General features: G+C 34.6%; 1 protein-coding gene across 3 annotated transcripts in view; it reads left to right on the top strand.

Moving 5' to 3' along the window:
* COL8A1 (collagen type VIII alpha 1 chain) overlaps nt 1–17,069 on the top strand; it is a 136,664-nt gene that overhangs the window by 75,348 nt on the left and 44,247 nt on the right. For all 3 annotated transcript variants that reach the window (XR_002779082.1, XM_011354517.2, XM_011354510.2), the window contains exon 2: nt 6,619–6,741. The gene's annotated coding sequence lies outside the window, so the exon portion shown is untranslated. The remainder of the gene's footprint in view (nt 1–6,618; nt 6,742–17,069) is intronic.

The raw sequence follows: 17,069 nt of genomic DNA, 5'->3' as shown, positions 1-17,069 counted from the left end.
TAGATTTTTTCGGTTCTTTCTTCTACCAGATCATTTAGACTTAGTTTCTTTGAGCTTTGTGACCACTGAATACTATTATGAGGCCATAATGTAGGTTTTATTTAAAAAAGAAAATTGATGCTTCTCTAACCATAAACTACTTAAAAGACCAGTGATCCAGCAATCCAGATCTCCAATGGTGGCTTAGTTTTGTTTTTTTTTTTCTTCCTGTTATTCTAATTTGTCAGGATCTAGTTATTAATTCAGAATTGTTCCTGTTTTGGTAGAATTGGAATTCTCAATCCTAGAGTTTTATCTGAGACTCTGAAACCTTAAGTTTTTGTAAAAATCAGCTGAAAGGTTAAGGAGTTCCTTCGGATGGGTGGAGTTCCTTCCTCCAGCTCTCCAGACATCATTAAGCTGCAACAAAACCAAATCAGATGTATTACTCCATGAGGCAATATGAATAGTTTTGGGAAACCTCAAGGTGCCTCACCCAGGTCTTTTTCTAAGTCCTAGCATTTCTAAACAACCTAGATGAACAGTTCCTATGGAATTCTTATGCCCAATTTAAAAGCATTGTTGATCAATGAATATTTGTCATGCTCCAGACAATGGCCATGAATCAGTGAAGTAAAATATAGTGTCCCTGAAAAACCTGAAACTAAATTCTAGGATAATATCAATGGGGTAAGAATAGGCAGTTCTTTTGTTTTGCTGATTTCTGATTCACCAATCTTCCCCTTCAACATTATATGAAAGAATAGACTCTCTTCTCATTGCCTTAACTCATTTGTTGCATGGTTATAAAAATTAGGTGAGGCTATATAGATAACAAAATTAACAAGGAGACTAGCCCAAAGGACATGTTTAAAAATGTGTATTTCCTTTCTCTTCAAGAATCATAAGAATGTAGCCAGCCTGCTCTGCAGAGGAAATTCAAAGCTGGTAGAGATAGGCTATATTGAAATATATATCAAAATTTGTGCCTGAGTGTCTGAATGTTATATAATTTCTGAAATAGTATGGCATATCTATAAATAGCAATTTAGATTTTTTTTCATGGATTTTATAGAAATAGATCTATTACTATAGAATCTTCTACCAGACCACTAAGACCCAACCGCTAAGGTTCCTGCATCCCAGAATAAATGACACTAAAAGGAACAGTTTTGCTTCTTTTAGTTATTTTTTTTATTAAGATATCGTTGACATATAGCATATTAGTTTTAGGTGTATGACATAATGAATCGATATTTTTATATACGGCGAAATGATCACCACAATAAGTCTAGTTAACAGTCATCATCATAGTTGAAATTTTTTCATGCGTTGAGAACTTTTAAGATCTACTTACTCTCTTAGCAACTTTCAGATATACAATACAGTATTGCTAACTATTGTTGCCATGTTGTACATTACAAAGAGGAACAGTTTTGACTCCCATCTACCCAGTAGGGTAATTAAAACAACTCCTCCTTCTAGAAACTTATATTAAGCCAGCCTCGAAAAAATGAAACTCTGTTTTAAACACTTGCAGTGCTGAAAGAAGAGTCTTATTTCTTATCAAGTAAATAAATCGCATGTTTGACAGCAATAAAAATATTGATGAGAGGTGCACATTCTTCATTTCAAAGCAAGGAGCCTGATGAGTGGTGTATAGTTCAAAAGTATCTGATTTGACAGAGGAGCTCTCATCACACTCCTGAAATAATTTTATGCTGTTGTGATTTTGTTCGTAGGTGTTTCTTTTTTCAAAATTGAAGCAATTTACTCTACTCAGAACCATTAAAGCTTTTAAAAATGCCTATGTAATTCACATTTCTGTTTTTTAAAATGAAGTCAAATGCTTTTTTTTCTTCATTGCTAAGTTCTGTGTTTCAGAAGTACAAAAAATATTTGGAAGGCATCCAGCAAATATTTACAGGACACCTACCATGTGCCAATCCTAGTTCTGGTTGCGAGGGATGTTACAAAAAAAAACAAAACAAATAAGTTTCCTGCTCTCAAGGAGGGATAGGGAGAGAAGAAAGATTGATGTCCAGTCAGACTATAAATGAATAAAATGTATCATTAAGTAAGAAAGATAAAACTCCTACTGTGGAATTTAGAGAATTGAATCAGCGATTCACGAAAATGAGTGGTTGATTTTAGATTGGATGGTCAAAAAAACCTCTCTGAGGAAGTGATATTCAAGTTGATATTTAAATGGTGAAGGGCCCAGCCATGCAGTTTTCTGGGGGAAGAGAATTCCAGGCAGAAGAACAGCAAAGGCCTGAAAGGGGGGATCAGCATGATGTTTTCCTGAAGGAGGCCAGTGTGGCTGGAGAATAGAGAGCAAGGGAGAGAGGCAGCAAAATTGGAAGGCAGGCAAAGTAAGAATTATATGGGGCATGGAAGCCAGAAGAAACGTTTAAGTTTATTGTTAAGTGTTATGAGGAGCTGTTGGATGCGAGGGGTGGGAATGTTAAGCAAGAGAATGATGTGATCTGATTTACTTTTTCAAAGTTTACCACATCTGCTTTGTGGAGAGTAGAGCAAGAATAGATGTGTTTTTAATGCATTTGGAACCATTGAAAAGTTATAAAAGCAAGAAACTTCACTCACTCATTTTCTTTTTTCTTTTTTTTTTTTTTTTTTTTTTTTTGGCGAGGCAACTCTTGGTTGGCCTCACAGATTGCAAGGATCTTTTCAGCTTACGATCCCTTATTTTTTTTATTTTTTATGCCTACAGCACCTAGGTGGTCTCCCATCCAAGTACTAACTAGGCCCAACCCTGCTTAGCTTCCAAGATCAGATGGGATCGAGCTTGTTCAGAGTAGCATGGCTGTAGATCATTTTCATTTTTAATATCTCTGGCTATTGGTGTAGAGACTGGACTATGGTGGAAAGGGGTATGTATATAGAGGAAGACAGAATGGAAGAACTTTCAGTGAATTTGGATATGGAGCTCAGATAGTATTTTTAGATTGTAAGAAAAGAGATACTACTTACTGAGGAACTATTATGCAGACAGACAGGCAGCAGACAGATAATTTCATTTAATTATCACTATACCCAAAGGAATAGGTATTTAGCCCCATTTTCCTTATATAAAAATTGAAACTCAGAGGTATAAATCATATTTGCAAATATCCAGCAAAAGTAAGTGGCAAATCCAGGATTCAAAGCTTGGTCTATGTGACCATAATATACCAGTTTTTTCTGCTCTACTATTGTGTCCCCAGGTCAGGATTAGCAAATAAAATATCTTCAAAATTGTATTCTAAATAATAAAATAATATTCTGTAATATGAAATACATAATGTATTTAACTGTATTGATTGACATTTAGATTGTTTCTATATTTTTACTCATAAATAGAATGATAATAAGCATTTTATTTTTTACTTCAATTCTATTATTACTTTCTTACCTGAATTTCTAGATTCCTAGCAAGGTCAAAGAATATGATATTTTTAAAGCTCTAGATACACAATATTAAGTTATTTTCCAAAAATTTTGTGTCATTTATACTCCCACTTAACTCAAACCAACATTAAATATTATTTTTATCTTTGCCAATTTAATAACCAAAATTTTAATTTTTAGTTATTTTCATTTAGTTCACATTTCTTTTACTTACAGATAAATTTGAACTTTTTTTCATGGTTAGTAGCCTTTTTATTTTTCTTTTGTAAATTTTATGTTCATTTAATTTCCCATTTTTCTACATGGTATTAGTAGTTTTTTCTCAATGATTTGTAAGATCTCTTTATATAGAAAGAATACTGAGACTGTCTTTGTCAATTCTGGCAAATAATTTCTCAGAGTGTCTTTTACACTTAATTTTTAAATTTTTTATTGTGAACTATACATACAAGAGGATATGTACCAGTTTTCTACTGCTGCATAATAAACCTTGAAATTTAGTGGTTTAAAGCAACAAATATTTCATCTCACAATTTTATGGGTCTCGGCTGGGAGTTTTTCCTGCTCTCATGGGTTACTCACCTGGCTGATCTGCAGGGTCCCAAATGGCTTTACTCACATGTTTAGTGCCCTGGCAGAAAGAGAAAGAAAGCCGAGCTCTGTTAGCATTGCTGACTAGAGCATCTACAGTGTTTTAGGAAATTCAGATGTATTACTTGAAGGCTCAGGACTGCAAAAGGCAGTGTTCCAGCACATAAGGCAGCACCTTCACACTCTTTTATGACCTAGCATCAGAAGTTATATAGTGCCATCTCCACTGTGTCCTACTGGTGAAAGCAGTCACAAGGCCTCCCAGATTCAATGGGAGGGAACACAAAGGAGGATCAAAGAATTTGGGGTCACATTTTAAAACCTACATAGAGTATAAATTTTTTAAAGAATAAAGCAAACTCTTCGCTTTTTAATTTTGTTCATAATTTTTATATGCAAATGGTTCTTATGTATTTATATAAATAAATGTATCTCTTTTTTCTCTGTGGTTTCTTCCTTGCTTCGTAGTTAGTTTTTAAAAATTATTTTCAAAATGTCTATCTATAAAATCAAGGACATTATCAATTAATGTGTCTGGAGACAGATTTTATGGTCTTTAGATACTTTAAGTACTACGTATTATGGTTTCATTCATTTAATTTAATTCTTAATCCTTTTTATCTTTAAATTTCCATCAATGACACATTTGAAAATTTATCTAAAAATGCAGATTGAACCATACATTTAATTATACATTTGTTCTGTGAAAGAAAAAGACAGAGGTGGCTCCATAGTGCAGCGGTTAGCACGTCTGCTTTACATGCAGAAGGTCCTGGTTTCGCACCCCAGGTGGAAGGAACCACAGACCATACCTTGGGTGTGCCGGGGGCTGGGGCTTTATTTTCACTATATTCAAGGGAAAAAATGAATTTTAGAAGAAGATATTGGAAAAAAAATCTTATTGTCTAATGCAATTAATCATCATGAGGGCAGGAGCTGTTTCTATTTTTTTGTTTTTTCAACATTTTATCTCCAGCACTAAGGATTGTGTCTTGCACATAGTAGCCGTCAATCAATATTTATTGAAGAATGATTTGGGAAAAGGTTCCAAAGTATTGATCAGCCTTTTTCTGCTACCCAGTCTGAATCTGGAGGGTTTCTTTTTCATGGAGGCAGCTATGTGTGTGGAGTATCTCCTTCGTATCTATCTCTATTACCTGCCAGTTACACTACACGAGAAATGGAATGGAAAATTCAAGCCCCTGAGTCCATTTACCATCACTGAACTTTATTACTAGAAATTATTTGAGATCTCATGGCTTTCCAGAAACAAAAAGTTCTCAGGTCACCCATGGCTGACCCAAACTGTATTTACATCTGAAAATGCACAGGTTGACCCAAAGTTCAGAATACTGCTGTTCCCACCCTTTGGGATCCCCTATGGATGGCCATGACACAGAGCCCTAGGCCTTGTGTTTTGGGGACACTCATGTTTTATAGACATTCAGTAACTAGAAGATATTCAAGTATTTCTTTATTTTATGTTGAATACAGAATATAGATAAACTCTTAAACTGTACTTTCCAATAAGGTAGCCACTAGCCACAAGCAGTTATTTAAATTCAAATTAATTAAAATTAAACAAAACTAAAAAAACATCTCCACATTTGTATTAGCCACATTTCAAGCGCTCAATAGCCATACATGACTAATGGCTATATACAGTGCAAATATAGAAGATTTTCATTATCACAGGAAGTTTTACTGAATAGTACTGCTCTAGAACTATCATTTAAATCACATTGCAGAAATTCTATATTGGATACCCAATTCAGCAATTATTTCCTAATCGACCAATCCCAGCTTTCAAATCTTTTTGTCTATCTAAATCTTTTTTGAACAACAAATGTAGAAAATATTTCCTAAACAAGTCTTTAAGGACTGTATCAAAACAAAATAGAGTATCTATTATCCAAAACAGAGTTAAATTTCCAAAACTCAGTTTAAGTGGAAAGAAGTCCAATACGATTTTAAAAAGTCTACATTATAGATGAATCCTAAAGTGTCTTCAACTAAATTGCACAAAAGCCCAAACAAAAACCTGTAAGTATTGCCAAATTAAAGCCCTAACAGATTTGATAAATAACTAAAAATAATTTCTAGCTCAAATACTGTTGTATACAGATTGGGTGGAAAAAGTGTTGCTGGAAGAGTTCACTTTTTAAAAATAAACCTAACTTTTCTCCCTGAAGTATAACTTACTCACAAATTTGCTTCCTCTGTAGCAAATGCCCAAGTCCTTCCTAAATTATTTTAAATCTGTACTAATGGGAATTAAATTAATGAGAACTTAGCACATAATATAGCCATGAAAAGCAATAAAGATACATAATAAATTGTTTATTTGAACAAAAACTACATATAGTATATGTGTAAAAATAAATAAGTGCATATCTACATATATAGAATCCCCCTACACACCCCCGAAAAAATATTCTCTCTCCTAATCATCATACAAAGATTTCTAATATCTCCTAAATATGCATTTAAATTTTGGCAAATAATAGCAATTTTTCTGTGTGTATTAATATATTCCTATTATGTAATTTCTCCTATGATCTAAACCAATACACTTTGATAACAATTCAGCTACTTGTTGTCTTTCTGAGTAAATGTATCCTTTTTTTTCTACTTCAGACGGTGTTCTGGAAGCGGAGTATAGGGTGAAGAGACAAAAACCAGCCTTAAGCGTGCCACAGGAAAGCACAAAGGCACAAGCGAGGACACTAGTCCTGATCCCAGAGGCAGCCAAGTCTAAATGTAAGTGCGAGAAACTATGGAGGGCGGCATAGTGGCCTGGCCACTAGTGGTCCACAGGGGAGGAGGCCGCGGAGATCACTGTCGGCAGCACAGGGTCGGTTGGCTGACACTCTGGTATCTGGCCTGCCTGCATGTCCTATCTCCTATCCCCATCTCCACCACTGCAAAACCGTTAGACCATTGCTACTAACGCCAGGTTCTAAAATCTTAGATAGTAAAATGCATGTGCAGAGTGTGCTTCTGGTGTTTTAACTCTAGGCATGTTGAATAGTCTTAAAATAATCGTTTCCATAGGACCTGACTAGGTTATCCAAGTGTTCACCAGATGCTAGCAGCTAGATTTTTGCAGAGGAAAATTGCTAACTTAAGCTTCTTTTCATGATTCAGCAGGGGGTTTTAAGTAATAAAAGATCTGGAGATTTGCAAAATAAATAATTCCAGTGCAAATGGGAAAATTAAAATAATCTTATCATCTCCTAGTCATATCTGTATGTGCTTTTCTACCATTATCAAATTTCTCCTAATTGGGTCAATTTTTTTCTGGCTGATATTTTATAGTTTTAAGTTATGAGTTGTAATGAAAAAAATGATTCCTTTCAGATGACTCAAGTGACATATCCTAAATTTTTCTAAAGACAATTTAGGAAGAATGAAACAGAGCATGATATAATAAATACAGTTTTATTCACATATGATATTGAATATATCCATAGAATCTTTTTTCCTTAATTGACCTATCATTAGAAGCAATTAAAATATAAAATACATCATTAACTTTCAAACTTTGATGGAAAATACCATCCATTTCTGACAAGTAGACATTATCTCATAGTATCCACAGCCACCCTATGCTTATTACTATTGCCTGGTTCTAAGTGTGACTTTTGGACACACAATTCAATATTTCCTAATATTTAGTAGTACAATGGCTTTTTTTAGTCTATATAATTGTATTTAGTAATTTAAAGAATGAATAGTTAAGATTCCTCAGATTTTTTGTTCTTGCCGGAAGTGCACTGGAACGGCAACAAAATAAAAGCTCAGCATCTAGTCCTGCACTTAATGTCACATGAGCACATCCGGTCTAAAATGAATTCATTCTCAATTCCTGGAGCAATTCAAATATGTTAATAATTTTCCTAAGATATCATATTTTTACTACAGGTAAATTATTTTGGCTGGATTTCATTAAGGCCAGATGTTAATCAAATGAAATATTTATAACACATAACCATTGAATAAAAAAAATATATGCTCATTTAAGCAACAGGTTATAGGACTCAAGCCCATCACATATTTTAGAGAAGCTGATGCAGAAGTCATGAATTCGGTTAGTCATAATGTCAGCGTAGGGTTCTGAATACAATCCAGAGAAACTTTATAATTGTTGCAACCAATAGCAGGCTCAGCTTCTGGATTTTTCTGTAGCAAAATCTTGTTTCCAAGGGCATTGATGGGCTCACCTAGTAAAAAATTATAATAATAGTGTTAAACTAAATCATAAAAATGCAGAAGGTGGTTATTATAGGGCAGAGGAGAGGAATTGCTTGTAAAGTTATGTGAAAATATCAAAAATACATTTATTAGACTTTAAGAAAATTAAGCTTTGTTTTTAAACTAGGGTGCAAAAGCATGAAAATGTAAAGGTTACTCAATAAACTATTTTATTCAATGGTCAACAGCGATGATTCAGCAAACAAAAATAAAAATTACATTTATTCAACATGGTCATCAATTTAGGCAGGCCCAAAGCTTATACATGATAGTTTTCCAATAAAAATAACCAACTGAAAGTCATTCTTAAGAAAGGATTTTGACTGAAAAATAATAAAGAACTTTTTGAATGTATGTCTTCTCAGTGAAAATGAATTTGGCTTGTACTTAATTTCACATAGTATAAAATTCTAAATACTTTATGTGATTTTTAAGTTCTAGAAGAAATTAATTTGAAACAAAAATTAAAAATGACCTGAAAAATTTAATATGAAAACCATGATAAGGTTACAATTAGGGAAAATGGAAATAGATCATGATAACCCATCCTCTGTGTGCTCTCTAAAAGTAAAAGATGTGACTTTTTAAATTATTTTTGGATAATCTGGAATTTCCTTTCTGATCATCTTTTTACCTTCTAAAAATATAGATTCCTGAGTCATACATAGAACATAGCCATTTTGTTAGGCATATTTTATATTTTCCTCAAGTTAAATAACATATCTCTAAGTGACACTTAACATAGAAACAAACTCCTTTTACTCATTAAAATACCTAATGTGCCTTATACACAGCAAGCACAAATAAATATAGATTGAACTGAATTATTCCCACTTTCTGTTCAGAGATTAATGTGTCTCTTGGATTCACACTAGAGAGGTAGTATCTCACACATGAGAATTAATGAGCTACATCTGTAACCAAAAATAATCCATGGAAAACCTGCTGAATTGATCCATATCTGCTTTATTAATCAAACCCAGTAGAGAAGGGCTTTCTCGTGGTTGTACCATATTTCGGAGATAAATAGAGTGGGGAAACCACAGTTCAATTTAGAAGTTGTTTGAAAGTTTGAAGAACGTGGGGGTTTATATTATATGACAGCAATAAAGTCTAATCTTTAATGGTTGTAATTCTAACATATAGGTATATAAACGTCCTGTATGTATAACTTTACTGCAGAACATTATGACAATGGCCAAGAAGACCCAGCTATTTAATATGGAATTTACTTCTTATTGCCACTCTCTTCCTTCCTCTTTTTTTTTTTTAAATTAAAAGGATTTGCATTTTTTGGAGGGAGGGAGGTTTTTTTTTTTTTGGTTTTTCGTTTTTAAGCCAGCTTGGTATGAACAGCCTTTAGTTGAAGCAGATGGCTAGAAGTCAGAAGCCCCAGATTCTATCCTTGATTCTCCTACCAACTTGGAATGTGGCCTTGGGCAAGTCATGAGAGTAAATGTACAATAAAAGGGGTATTAATGCCTTACATGTGTCCGGTGCTTTATGATCTAACAGAGCACTTTCACATACAATATCTTATTTAATCTTTCCCACAGCCTCCTATGAGAAGTATGGCAGTTATTAACGAGTTCCATTATAGAAAGTAGGAATCTGAGACCGAGAGAAACTAAATCACTTGCTCACAGTCACGTCAATATCAAATGTCAGAGCTAGGAACAGACATATATTATGATTCCAAGTTAGCCTTTTGTCTTTTTTCCTCTACACCACACTGCTGCCCTCTGGTGCCTTCAAAGAGGGAATGACCGGAGCTGCACTGTCCAGTATGGTAGCAATGAGGTAAGCGTGGTGATTGAGCACTTGAAATGTTGCTAGTCGCAACTGAGATGTGCAGTGAATGTAAAACCCGTGCGGGATTTCTAAGACTGTGAATGAGAAAGAATGTAAAATATCTCATTAATACTTTTTATTGGTGCTAATGCTTTCGACATCTTGAGTTAAAGGAAAATATATTACTAAAATTAATCTCACCTATTTCTTTTAACTTTTTTAATGTGACTACTAGAAAATAAGAAGTCACATATGTGACTCACATTGTTTCTATTGGACGGCACTGCACTAAAAAATTCCATTGTTCAGAGCCCACAGTACAAATTTCACATTACTGGCCCTATTCATACACCTGTCTTGATGTGGCTGAAACAAATTCCAAAGACTCTGTCAAGCATAGAGCAATGCACATTATCGGCAATGATTCGGTCATTCTCACGTCTTCCACATTCAGGGTAAAAGTCAGACTTCATTAGTTGATACCTCAAATTGCTCATTCATTAAAACAGCTCATTTTATACTTGCTGAATGCTTGCTTGAAAGGCTTAGAGTAAAAGTACCACAGAAAGAACTATAAATTGTATTTATGGCTCTGTAGCACACCTTATTTTAAAATATGTTCCCATTAAACATTATGACTGAACGAAATATTGGACTATTAGGTGATATCAGCAATATAAAATTATAATTATATATAAATTTATTATAAAATACAGTATGTTTTATTTCCCCTTCCAACTCACTAAGATATTTTATATGTAACTCCTAAAGCAGTAGTTTTTTCCCATTTTGGAAAATCTAACTGAAAATCCTCAGGAAAAATGGATTCTTTTTTAGGAGGAAAAAAACAAAACAGTAACAAATAGCTCAAATCACGGAAAGCTAAGATCTATTCAGCATTTATTATTTAGACTCAAGCACTGTGCTAAGAGGTAGACCAAGTTATCTCATTTAAGGACTTGAAAATTAGCAACAGGGAGCAGAACCGAAGCTTTTAACCATTTACTATCTCGTACATTTCAGAGGTTTGCTTTCCTCTATATATTATACCCACGTGGAAATTATCTTAAATCTTTTCTGCAAAAAGAAAGGATGAAAACAAACAAACAAACAAACAAAACCTAAATGAAAACAGCACTGAAAGTCACAAAATAGTGAGACTAAAAGAATATTGTAACTTTTTGCATAATAATATGCTATTTTTGCAGATAGAGGTTAAAATTTGTGTATATAAGCTAATTATATATTAATTTTAAAAAGACTTCAAAATATAATGTATAATTTGTTGCAAATTTCTTTTTTCTTATTATTTTATATTAGTTTCAAGAATACAGTATAATAGTTAAACACTTATATAACTTATAAAGTGATCTCCCCGATTACTCTAGCGCCAATTTCTTAATGTTCTTGTTTACCTAAGAACAAAGAGAAAAATATTAGCAATAGCCAACTCTGGGTGGCAGAATATTACATATTTCTATGTCCTTCTTTACACTTTTCTGCAATAATTCCAGAATAAATATGTAATACTTGTATAATAAGTAAATAGAAAAATTATTGTAATCAACTCTAAAATTGAGTGCAAATGAGAAAGGCAAAAATTGTCTAGGGGGAGTAAAACACAAATTTTGTTCTCGATCACAAAATTTTAAAATAATTATACATTCTTTAGGTTCTTCTTTTCAGGAGTTATTGCCCCTCCTTTGATTCAAGATAAAGCAACCTATGGATTATTCAACTTCTCTAGACAAGGAAGGTGAAAATTGAATTGAGTTTTCTAGATTGTCCTGAGAAAGCAATTTTACCCTTAGTTGTGAACATGAAAGATCAAGGTTGTAATCTGAACTTTTAAAACTCAAAGTTGTTATTGCAGCAATGAGAAAAGCAGATCATTATGTAAAGTGCAGCTCTTCTACCTTAAAACAAACCGGGCCATCCATCATATCTAATGATGTCTGTTTAAAACAGACCTTAGTCTTAGTCCCTGAGATATGTAAAATGTCACGTGATTATCATATAATCACATCTTTTGAGCTGGATAGAGTCTTAGGGATCCTAAAAACTGAAAAATAGAGATGTTTTAGGCATCCTGTTTAAACATTTATGGAGAAATATTTAGTATGATAACTTCTTTTATGAAAACTTTAAAATTTTACTACAAAGAAATCTCAGAAATGAGTTCTTTATGCCATTTAATCATTAAATCATAAATCCACAGACCATTGGAGCTGAAAGGGGGCTTCTAGATTATTTCACCCAATACCAATGTTTTGCAGATGATAAAACAAAGGAACAGAATAGTTATTTTCTCAGGAAAAAGTGAAATCATTATAAAATTTCCCAAAGAATCCAGGAATTTCTGGAAGCTTACCTAGGAAAGACTATGTATTTCGAATCCTACCAGAATTTTTTAACTTGAATTTTAGTTTTGTTGTCAATTCTCCTATGTAAGGAAGAAAAATGCTAATATTGACTAATATTCATGTAATTATACAAAAAGCATATTCACAGTGAACACGTATAATGTGAAAACCAAAAATATAACAAAGCCAATGATTTCAAACCAAGTCACTAACTCATTACTCAGCTTTCTTTCTTCAGCGAATCAAATAATTTAAAGGAGCTTTCTTTGCCACTTTTCAGGCACAATTACCTATTATCATGAGAAATCGGCTACTTCCACAGCTGCTGATAGACCAAAGAATAATGGGACATTTATTCTTTGTGTTAAAAAAGAATGTCAAAATCCTTCTGATTTTATGCATTTATGAAAAATATGCTTATAATAAAATTATACGTATTAAAAACATATTCCTTATCCCCCCAAAATACACATCTACTATCCATTATAGAGACCATCCTAAAACAAATAATATTAAGCCTTTTTCTAAGTTCAGTGTCTGCCTAAGGAAAGTCATTTATTTGAAGGAAAATAGAACAGTGCTTGTATTTCTATTGTCATCTATGAAATAGGAACAACAGCAGTTTAAAAGTTGTTTAAAAATTAAATCAACTAATATTAGATGTAAAATGCTTAGTACAGTGCTTGGCCCATAGTTAACATTCATAGTTAACATTCAATAAGTGTCAGATATTATTATTAGTAGTAATATTATTATTATTTATAACACGATAACTCCTCCACATACACCCTTCCCTTCAATCAAACCAAATTCTTGACGATTGCCCACACTATTTCATGGCCCGATGCCCTAGCACATGCTGATCCCTCTTTCTAAATGTCCGTTCCCTACTTCATCTCCTGATGAATTCCTACCCATCACCCAAAGTTCTGCTCTGGAGCGTCCTCCTCTTACCTGTCTTCCTTAATCCCTATGCCTGACTTAGTTGCACTTGCCCATTTCCCAGGGGACCCTGCACATTTGCGTCTCCTAGTATTTGAGAACATGACACTTTTTCACTTGATCCCTTCGCTTTTAAGACACATACACACACGACTGAAAATGCATCACACTCATTGCATCGCACGCATTTTTTATCCCTGCAAAAATGTCTGTTGAGATGAATGAACCAACTCCTGTATAAATAAATAGGGATTTTTTTTTCTTCATGAAGAGATATCAGGCTAAAATGTGTGTACCTAGAGGTCTCAGTTTTGAGGCGGCAAGGAGTGCAGAGTATGGTGGGAAAAACAGGAGGATACAACTTAGAATCCTGGGGCCACTCTCTGCCACAAGCCTAACCCTGTGTCTTCAGTGAGTCATTTAACTTCTCTGGACTCAGTTTTTTTTCTCGGCAAAATGAGTGGGTTGGGAAAAATATTGTCTAAGGACCCACCCAGCACCGACATTTATATGATGCTAAGTATTGGTTCATTTCAGTGGTTCTCAAACTTTAGGAGGCATCAGAATCATAAGGTAGGCTTGTTAAAACACTGATGCTTGTTCAGTAGGTCTGAGATAGTGCCCAATAATTTACATTTTTAACAAGTTCCTGGGTGGTACTGAGGCTCCTGTGGGGGACCGGAAAACCACTAATTTTGAAAACCACTAATTAATCTTCTTAACACAGGATTGTAGCACTGCCCTCTTGTCACTTGATGACAGCACGCCTGATAAACAAATTCACAATGGGATATTGGCAGATAAACCCAGGCTTCTGCAGGGCTGCTATGAGGTGGATTGGGCACTGTGGGTGAGTCTCAAGAGTGGCCACAGAAGGCAAATTTTGCTGATTTCCGCTGGCTGTAACAGTTTTTTGTTTTTATTTTTTAAAGCTCACCTTATGGGGAAGGGGCAGCCTGAGTTCACAATACTCCAGGGCACAGAAAACAAATTCCAGGGTTTCACTCATCTGCTAAAACCTGGAGCCGCTGAAGTCACAATGGACCACAATTGCCATCTAGTGACAGCTTTGTGTTACTGCATCTAAACACTACAAAAATGTTTTCACTTGAAAACTTTTACAAAACTATGTTCAAGATGAGAACTCCTGACACAAGCTCTAATGTACTCTAGTCTTATCTACATTTGTATCTAGTTACTGTAAAAAGAAACATGTATATATCACTAACTATGTGCTAGGCACTATTCTAATACTTTATATGTGTTCAGTTATTCATAGCAGCCCAATGAAAGAGATACAATTATTATCTCCATTTTACAGACAGGAAATATAACCCCAGATATACCAAGAAACTGAGAAGCTTGCCTGAGGTTTCCCAGCCAGTAAACTGGTAGACTTGGGATTGAACCCAGACAGCTCCTAAGGAGATATTACTTTAGCCAGCCTTTCTTAAACCAGCAATTTAAAATACTTACTGAAACAATTGGTACCTGGAAATGGTCTTCAGTCCCCAGATATGGATCTGAAAATTTTTATAAAATAAAAACTAAAATAATTAAGTCATCTTATTCTTCCAAATGAAATCAATCCATGCGTAATAACTAAAGAAATGTTTCTACCTACACAAAGATACCATAATGCAGCAAAAAGAACACCAACTCGGAATCAATTTTCAACTTGCTATGCAATCTTGAACAAGTTACTTAACTTCTCTGGAGTCCACTTTCTCCATCTATAAAGTAGAAAAATAGAAATTCAGCTTACATGGTTTGGGAGTTCCTTAAGGCTATATTACATCTTAGAGTAACTGCTCAAGTTATCCAGCAAATAGGATCACAATTGTAAACAAGGAGATAATGGGCAGTAATCATATTGTCTTTTCTCAAATTGTTCTGCATGTGAGGAAGAAGCTGGACAGCAGATTCTATCTCCTGGTCTATTGTCAAGAAGTGCTAACAGCAAATAACAACACTTGTGGAGTTTGCAGAGAACTGAAGAGCTCGACCAGGGAGGTCTATGTTTCACTTCTCTTTCTGGATGTTGTACTTAGCGGATGCATCTGAGCCCTACACTCCTGCCTGTCATGCCACTCAAAGGTCCTCAACAAATGTCTTCTGCAGAAAAATCACATCTTTGCTGATGGATTAAGGTCCAACCCCCCCTTCCCTGCCCCTACTCCAGACTTCTTTTACCCTAGGTTTCTTCCTAGTCCTGGCTAATCCTTTTAGCTCATTATCCAAGACTTCTCAGTTACTAACCATTTCTTACCTCAGTAAACCAAACACTACAGGATGATTATCAAGTCAAAGTATTAGTGTTTGCTTTGCATTTGTGTTTGTGTAACATACTAAGACCTGCTTATATAAAGATTCGTAGTAATGAAGAGAAAGAAACACATAGACAGAGTTAGAGGATAAAGAATAATCATTAAAATATAGTAGAGTGAAATATTAGTATCTCACTTTAATAGATTTTGTTGTCATTCTAAGTATTTCCACTTACTTACTCATCACGGCAAACCCAGAATTAGGCTAGATAAGTTTTATTACCAACCTTGTTTGAGAAATGAAGGAAATTGAAAAAGAGAAATTTTAAATAGCTTGAAAAAAAAATGAATGGTGGAGGGTCCACATATCCTAATTATTAGTCCTAAGCTTGCCCCACAATTATAATTTATTTTAACAATAAAATCCTGACATCAGATGACTGTCCTATGATACTTGAGTTAGAAAAATGTTTCTTGTACAAATATGGTAGAAATAAAAGATTAATTCAGCCTTAAGGATAGCAAAAACTCTTTATTAATTTACTCAATAGAATCTACTATGTGTACTGTTTTAGGTTTAGGGGACTTAGCAGTGAATGAAGCCAAAAATGGCATTCCACCTTCAAAGCTAACATTCTATTTAGTTGGAGATAATTCAGTAAACATGAAAACAAATAAATATGCAATACAGTTTCTGGTAATGAAGAAAAACCAAGTAAGGAAAAGGCGTAGAGAATGGTGGGGGCCTTAAGGGCACGGCTTTAAACTGGATGATCAGGGCAGGCTTCTCTGAAGAGGTGACATTTGATGAGGTCTGGAGGAGACCAGATTGTACAAAGATCTGAAAGGCAATTTAGGCAGAGGGTACTAGCTGCAAGTTGGAATTCCCAGGGTTGGGAGCTTGCTGGACTTGTTCCAAAGTAGCAAGGAGACCATTGGCACAGTGACTACAGAGATGGTGTCTGGGAAGAGGGCAGGACCAGATCATGTAGGCCTTGCAGACTATCTGTGGCAGGAGCTCAGAATTTACACAAGCTGGGGTAAGGAGGCCTGGGAGGGTTTTGAAGAGGAGAGCGGCAAAATCTCATCTATATCTTTAAATCATCACTCTGGCTTCTCTGGGATTAACCAAGGAGGCAGGGACTCCTGTTAAGGGGTTATTACAGTGGTCTAGACAAAATGCGATACCTTAGTAACGGTGACTAGGGATAAGTTTTCATGCAGAGATCCTAAAACTTGCTGATGGATTAGATACATGAGAAAAAGAGATATCAAGAACATCTCCTAGGTATGTAAAACAGTCAAATTCATAGAAGCAGACATAGAATGGTGGTTGCCAGGGGATGAGGAGAGAGAAGTGGGGATCTGCTGTTCAATGGGTATACAGTGTCGGATGTGCAAGATGAATAAATTCTAGAGGTCTGCTGCATGACAGCGTGCTTACTATTAACAATACTATACTATACCCTTA

This window comes from Pteropus vampyrus, unplaced genomic scaffold (assembly GCF_000151845.1).
Source record: "Pteropus vampyrus isolate Shadow unplaced genomic scaffold, Pvam_2.0 Scaffold1, whole genome shotgun sequence".
Taxonomy (NCBI): Eukaryota; Metazoa; Chordata; class Mammalia; order Chiroptera; family Pteropodidae; genus Pteropus; species Pteropus vampyrus.
This window is presented reverse-complemented; position numbering and strand designations above follow the sequence as displayed.